The following is an 8,525-nucleotide window of genomic DNA, read 5'->3' as shown; positions in this document are numbered from 1 at the left end:
CAAAGTAAAATTTATAGAAATAAAATGCTACAAAATTAACTCTGCCCTTCTTTAGTGTATTACTATTGTTTTCTTTGTATACTCTGAGGTATTTTTCTTATATAACGATCAATCCTGTGAATTCTGTAAGAATTAATTTCACATTAATTTTCAAATTAATGTTCACAGGTCTGTAATCTAGGGAGTTAACCAGAGAGTAGAGGTGGTAGGATTATGAAGGATATGAAGGAAGAACTTTAAATGTTATTTTATCTTCTTGAAACTGTATCTATATCCTCTCTGAATATGTGATTTATTTTAATACTAGATACTAGTATTATCTTCCTTCGCCACTCTAGGCTCAGAAGTACAAATCTATGCTCCTAGTGAATCTTTCTCTGTTAATAATTAGCAAGCCTAAAAAAGAAATGGAAAGGAAGTGGGGAAGTGATATGGTTTGGATCTGTGTCTCCACTCAAATCTCATGTTGAATTGTAATCCCCAATGTTGGAGGTAGTGGATGAGCTCACAAGATCTGATTGTTTAAAAGGTGTGGCACCTCCTCCCTCTTTCTTTTGCTCCTACTCTGGCCAGGTGACATGCCTGCTTCTCCTTCACCTTCTGCCATGTTGTAAGTTTCTTGAGGTCTCCCCAGAAGCCAAGAAGATGCCATCATGCTTCCTGTACAGTCCAAAAAACTGTAAGCCAATAAAAACCTCTTTTCTTTATAAATTACCCAGTGAAGTATTTCTTTATAGCAATGCAAGAACAGACCAATACAGGGGAAGAACCAGAAAAAAATGAAAAAGAAAGATGGCTAGTAAAATAAAGTGCCTTGCTTTTTTATTCCATGTAGACTCTATGTCTTTAGGGTTAAAAGAATAAAAAGAATTGAGTGTGGAACTCAGCTTTGAATCAGTGAAACACCAACCATTTACCAGAATCCTTTCATGATCTGTCTCTTTCTTGGTCAGCCAACTCTTCCACTCTCTGAAAGGTTCTTAATGCTGTAAGCCTTTTGGCTTGACTTCCTCCATGTCCAATAGCCCTATGGATGCCTGTACTTATTTCCTATTGGGAATTAATTCATATATGTAGTTTCAAAAGTAGATTTGGCCTAGTTATTTGCATCTCACTTTGACAATTCCTTACTATTAAAAAAAAAAAAACAAAAAACTGTGCTTTGACTTGCTAACAGGACACCTTCTAGACCTTGCAAAATAGAGAAGCTCCCCAGGATATGTGTTCCCTGCAGTGAAAATGGCCAAGTGTTCATCATTCATCTTGAAAAAAAGGAAATCTAAAATTAATCCTCGCTTTAGGTGAAGAAGCACTAATGTATTCACTCTACTAGAGCAAATGGATAAAAAAGCAAACAACTATAGCAACAAAAAAAATGTCTAGGGCAAAGAGGATTAGGGCCACAGCAGGGAAAAAAGGATCATGGCTACAGTGTGGCTATAAGTGCCCAGTATCTTTTTTAATAAAATATATTCTATAACCACAACCAGCTTCATGGATGTGCAACCAGTACAGATTTCCATATTCAGAAGGACCCCACCTGGGGTTTAATGCTCTGGGATGAACATCTTGAAACTCTCCCAGCTTTGCCAGTGCTCCCACCCTCTTCCTGAGGTAGCTACCAGTTCTAATTGACTGGAAGAGGTCATACATAGTTCCCTCCCCCAACCTTTCTCCCTGCCTCTGCACAGGGATCTGGGTACAGGAAAGGTCCAGTTAAGGTGTTCATCTCACTGTGCCTCTGGGTGTCAAAGCAGCAGTGCATTCAGCGTGTGACTCCATGGGGTCTCTCACCCATTCCCACTCAAGTATCAAGTAAGGCCTGACGCTGGACACCCATCTGCAGTAAATTGGGCAACATGCCTATGGGTAGGGGAAACTAACTTCTCTGCCCCTAGCTGTGGCTCCAAAGTTTCATTTTGCCCTGGGCCTGCAAATTACATAGCCAACTTGGCCTAAATTCTTCCAGGATTAGAATCAGTACTGAAGGGACATTTTTGAGGTGTTGGGGAGAAGCTTATCAAGCATTGTGAATCTATGACTGTTTATGTTTGATCTTCTTGAAGTTCTTACTCTGGGTCCCAATGCCCACATCACACTGGCCCCTGGAGTGCACTCCTCCCTCCTACCATGTGGATTTCAGAAATCCTCTTTATCATCTTTCATGCAGTTGAACCAAGCCGGAAATTTCAGAAGTGTTTGTTATATGTTGAAGAGAACAAAAACAATAATAAACACAGAATGCAAAAGGTATAGAAATGTTCTATCTAACAAAGTAAAAGTTGTGGTCCTAGGATAGCAGACTTGTTCTTAAAAAGCCTGTGACTCAACCATTCCATGTAATAGCCCATTCTTCTCCTCTTACCTCCCCACGAACTTTCCCTTTACATATTTTTTAATTCTTTCAAGGAGTTCTAGTTTCCTCTCAGAGTAACCTATTACCAGGGTGACTTACACTAGGAATTAAGTTATATTTCAAAGGAAATCCCGCCTTCAAAAAAAAAAAAAAAAAAGTAGTTGTAGCTTTATAGACCTATCATATAGCATAGCCATATTATAATAAAACACAAAACTATTTCATTCATATATAAGGAAATACGGGATATAGCAACAAGGATATATCATTCCCTAGTAGTAGAATGCTAGAATATTTTTGTTTTCATCTCAAATTCTCTACAGTTAAACAATAATGTAGTCACAGGATCCACTGAAAAAGTAACATAGATTTTAGTGGCCATAGAAAGAAACATGTTCAAGTTTCTCTTTAAAGCTCTGACATTGAACTGTGTTCCTAAAAGTTGTATTGTATTACTTTAATTCTTGATTGAGTTTTCTAATAAGTATGACCTAATTCTAGCAGTATTTGATGGTTTTATTTTTCTTTTGGATGTTATAGCTTGCTAATTTGTTTTCATATTTCTTCCTCATACAATTGGTTGATGTTAGCTATGATAGACTTTTTGTGCCAGCTTGTATAATAAAAGGCAAAGCCCTGCCAACTAATAAATAAATTATCTTAGACTAGTAGATCCATAACTTTTGGATTTAATGGGATAGTAATTTTTTTCTGTTTTTTCTTGAGACAGGGTCTCGCTCTATCATCCAGGCTGGAGTGCAGTGGTGCTATCACAGTTCACTGCAGTCTTGACCTCCCAGGCTCAAGTGATTCTCTTACTTCAGCCTCCCAAGTAGTTGGGAATACAGGTGCACATCACCATGTCTGGCTAATTTTTAAATTTTTTGTAATGACAAGATCTCCCTATATTGTCCAGGCTGATCTTAAATTCCTGGGCTCAAGCGATCATTCCACCTCAGCCTCCCAAAGTGCTGGGATTACAGATGTGAGCCACCATTCCCAGCCACTGGCAAATATTTTTAAAGTGAAGGTGAAACTGATAAATGATTGTCAATGTTTTATTTTATCAAGTAAAAAACAGTGGAAAGTAAGACACGATGATATTATTTCATAAAAGAAAGGATATTTGAATACTAAAGAAGGAACTTTAACTGAAGAAATGAAGCTATGAACTCAGTCCATTCTCATTTCATGGGAATACTGAAGATGAACATCAAAGATCATCACTGGTATTAAAAGAAAAACTTTAGACAATCTAAATTTAACAGTTTAATTGAGCGAAGAATAATTTGTGAATCAGGCACCCCCCTAAGCAGAATAGGTCCAGAGCAACTAGACAGAAAAAGAAAAGTGACATTAAAGAAAACTGTGGGAAGTGAGGTACAGAAATAGCTGAATTGGTTACAGTTCATTTGAACAGTTGGCGGCCTGTGAGTGGTTGAAGTATAGCAGCTGTGATTGGCTGAAAACTCCGCTACTTGTTACAAGAGCACTTCCAATCTCTGTACACATCCAGGTAGGTTATAATTCACCATGTACAAAGAAACCTTTAGGCTGAACTTAAGCTATGTAAGGAGGCAGTTTTTGGCTAAACTTAACACGGGGCAACCTCCTGAATTAGAGGTTGGCAAAACAGTCGAATTCTTAATAAATATTTCCCTCCAAACTTTTCAACTACTTTAAGTATTTCTGGAATTTTTATGAACTCTTAGATATGACAATACATGAGATTCAACAATATGGACTCTTTTGATTTTTTCAAAGCCATTCTAAATTTAAAAACCTTTGAAGTAAACATTTCATTATACATTTTTTTGTCACTATTAAGAACAGTAAACAGAAAGCACTGTAAAGTGCCACTGTCTTCTCTTGAATTCACCCTGAAGTTTTTTTCTGTCTTGTGCTCTTTGCATCCAAAACTTTTATTATTAAAAAAAATAATAATGCCATATATTACATGTTTGAGACATACTATGTATTATTTTTAATACCTATGACATTACTTTGTAACTAATGGCCTAATTTGACAAAGTAAGCCTCTAGTCTCATCACTCGATATCAAGATGAATGTCTTCTTCTCTTTACAGGGCTATCTTACATATATAATTTATCTGGAAAGTATTCTTCACATATATACATACATACATATATACACAAACACACACCACACAGACACATACATATATACATGAAGATAAAAAGCATTGGGAATTTTAAAAAATTCTGATGAGGCTCTTTGCTTAATAAATGTGGTATTCCTATATGTATTTTAAGCATGTCTATCTAGAAATTTGTTGTTTCCTATGCAGAAAATAAAACACTATATATAATTAATGAGAAACTCAAACCTGACCCTCACCCTTCATTGCATAGTAATCAATGTAAGATATTATAAGGAAGTATTTATTATATCAAAACAAAGGACACTATTCTGATAGCTGTTGGATCTAAAATATAACATTTGACTTTCAAAGCAAGTAAATCAGCAGAGCTCCAAATAGGGACTCGACCAACAAAGGATCATGAAGTTAAAAAGTCTCTGTTAATCAATGACAAATTTAGTACTTGTTGCTACAATTACAAAGATAATAGTTCCTTTATGTCAGTGCCTTTGGTTTTGCAGCTGTAAAATAGCTTTGAAATTCAGCATTTCAAGGAATAGAAATTAATAGGAGGTCATTTCTACCAGAGAAATTTTAGGGGCCCATCCTCTCTAATCATCATTAAAAACTAAATCCGTAGGAGAAGAGGCACTTTACTGATTGTCAAGTGGAAGCTATTATTCATTTGATGAAGCTCTTGGCACCGTGCCATTGATTCTGCACTACAGCCTGCTGCTTGTTCTCCTTCATCTCCTGCAATCAGGGTTGTTTCTGCCTGCCAGGAGCTATTTATAGATCAAGGGGGGAGAAAAGCTGATATGTTCTCCTTCTTGAAAAACAACTTTCAAACTTTGTAAGTACAAATCTGTTTTCCTTGTCACTAGACTGTGTCCACTTTTTCTGTCAATGTAGAAGATAAGGAAGCTGACTTCAAGACAACTGCCCTTCCTAATTAAATGATGATGGGATTTGGTTGAGTCACAGGCTACCCTCATATTGCCTCTAACTCCCCCAGGATTAATATTCCTCAAAACTACATACACCGTCATATGTTCATAGTGTAATTTTGTCATTTCTACACTTTGTGTCAGTTCCTGTTCTGTATCTTAATAATTTCTGGAAGATACTCTCTACTTTCTTATTAAAAGCCAATATATTTGGCTCAAAAAAACCCTCAAAATATGAATGTAAGAAAACAGTTGGAGGCTTGATTTTTTTCTTTTTTGAGAGCTGGTTTAAACTGAATTAACAGATTTTGATGAAATTGTTCTTTCTGCACATATAAAAAATGAATTTTCATAAATTTACTTGAAATATTGGTAATCTTAAGGTAACAGAAACCTTATTACAAATTTACCCACATGATATGGACACAGTACTCCCAAAGTTATCTGCAAGCATTTTCACTGTCTTGCATTGCAGTTGTGAACATATTTTCTAATCTAAACTATTCAGAATCTTTATTTTTGAAAAAGTTTCAGGCCTTAATCTCAGCAGTTTCAAAAACCATGTAAAATTTTTTACCCTCTAAAATAATATATACAGAAAATAAAAACAAATAGTAGTCTGCATTCAATATGCTCATCATTAAGAATAGCAATAGCTACACTTCTGATTGCTAAAATTTAATGAAAAGGAATCGTATTTATCTAGAATTTAAAAAACTGAACTTTAAAAATATATGAAAATGTCAAAATTATATGGCCGTGAATTGTTTTATGCAGATTCTTTTGAGAAATTTTGTTGGTGACTCTATCAAATGTTGTTTTAACAAGAGACATTTTTTTAAGTAGCTATAGAGGATCTCTAGTAAATGTGTGCTTACAAACAGAATATTGAAGGCTCCCTTAAAGTGTATTTAAAAAATGCAATAGAGGATTAGTCAGAGCAGTGAAGTTATTCTTAGAAGAATAACTTGAGCTAGTAGGGTGGGAAACAGATCAAGGATTTTATTTGTTTTGTTTTACATTCTTAGAAGACCTACATTTCAACATCCCTTTTAGACTGTGGTATTTTCAGCATCCAGGCTTGCAGCAGTGACCAGAATAGTATGTTTATCTGTGAGGCTATAATACCTTTTCTCCTAAAACCTACATGCCTACCACTAAGACATTTACCCAGAAAAAGCCGAGATTAAATTATATAGTTTTTGAACAAAAGCTGTAGAATATAAAGTGAAATTATTTATCATGGATCCAAGTATTTTAGACAATTGAGATAGGAAGAAAATAAAAAGTTCATTTGACTCTGAATTTTTGAAAATAATTCTGCATGGCCTGAACTTCTAGATAATTTCTACTCCCTTCCCCCTTAACTTTTAGTTCTCAAAACCTTTCTCTGTATTCTTTCATTCCACACAATGAAGCATCTGAGGCACTTTTAGGATGGGATTATTAAATCTCTGCCAATTTGGCTGATTACCACTGGGGCTCTGAAGGCTAGGCTACTGGAGCTAATCATCCTTTCAAACATTTAATAATTCACTCAACAAGCATTTATTCAGTATCTATTATGTGCCTACCATCATTCTAGTTGTTGAGATACATCAGGGAAGAAAAAACACAAAAAGTTTGTATCCTCATTGAATTTATATTTCAAAACAAAGATCACCAGAAAAATTGTCTCTATGAACATAGTCCTGTGTTTCTCACAAATGAACAACATTAACTGAAGGAAGACAAGTTCTTAACAGTTACAGTTCTTGAGCATTGCCCATATATGCCAAGTACTGTGTCAAATAGTTTTCTATGCATTATTTTGTTTAATTAATCCCATTTAATCTTATTCTTCAAAAAATCCCCATTATACTGATAAAGAAATGGATATTTTCAAATAATATTAAAATATTTGCTAAGGTTAGAGAGGTAAAGGGAAGATTTAACGCAGGTCTTTCTCGTTTATAAGAATGGTCATTCCAGGCAAATCTTCTACTGAGGACTTAGTACCATTTATTCAGCAAATATTAAAAGTGCCTAACATGTGTCAGGCACTGTTTTAAACACAATATATTCATGAATCAAAGAGGACAAGGTCCTGCCTTGTGCAGCATAAACCCTACTTGTAGCAGACAGACAGTAAAAATAAACATAACAGGTAAGCAAATACGTATTATGTTAGAAGGATAACATTAATTCATTGGGAAAAATAAGTCCAACTTTTTTCTAATAACTGGAGTTCTTAAGTTAGAGAGAAAGAAAACTTTTTACTTTAACTTTTATAATTTAAAAAAAATATCCCAGGGACCTGTGACTTAACAAAGCACCCCAAAGAATAACTGTTAGAAAAGAACATACACTGTAAACAAGAGGTGACTTCATATTGAGGTAAACAGACACCTGTTTTTCACCACCGTGGGGAGCTAGACTTGCCATTTTGACCAAGAGGAGCTTGCAAATAAAGGGCAAAGCAGGGCATCAGTAATTGCCCATCTGGACTACAACAAGCACACGTAAATCACTGGAAAATCACGTGCACTTTGATGACATTTATCTACTTTGGTTTTCCACTGACTGGCATGCCAAACCTCAGACACCAAAATGACTAAAGTTGGGGAATAAATACCCATCATTAAATTTCCAGTAGTTTAATACTTATCCCTCTTCCCGAGGACATGATTAAACCTCATACAACAGCAAAACTCCAACAAACTAAGTGGCTTGACATCAGAAGTGAAGGGAAAGTAAATGTGAAAAAGAGAAAAAGGATGAAAGTAACACAGAAAATGAAAGAAAAGAGAGGGAAGGAAAGGTATTGACAACATATAGAGGAAAATCTCTTTGGTGGTTATTCTCCATCACCTTTTGGCTTCAGACAATCACCCACAGGCACTAAACAAAGTGATTTAGCAGCAATTTGGATGTGTACCTTATTCCCACCATTCCAGGAGATGGAACAAGCTCACACTGGTGGGACCAAAAAGTGCAGAAACACGGAAAACATAATTCCACCCTCCTGCCAAGCCTTCTCCTAGGGACAAGGATAAGGTAGATCATTTTAGTACAAAAATGGTGAACTTTTCTCTCCCTGTAGTACTAACTGTATTTCAACAATATTGCTTCCTCAAGAGA

This window comes from Macaca fascicularis, chromosome 1 (genome assembly GCF_037993035.2).
Source record: "Macaca fascicularis isolate 582-1 chromosome 1, T2T-MFA8v1.1".
Taxonomy (NCBI): Eukaryota; Metazoa; Chordata; class Mammalia; order Primates; family Cercopithecidae; genus Macaca; species Macaca fascicularis.
The sequence above is the reverse complement of the archived record's forward strand: the minus strand, read 5'-3'. Positions refer to the sequence as shown.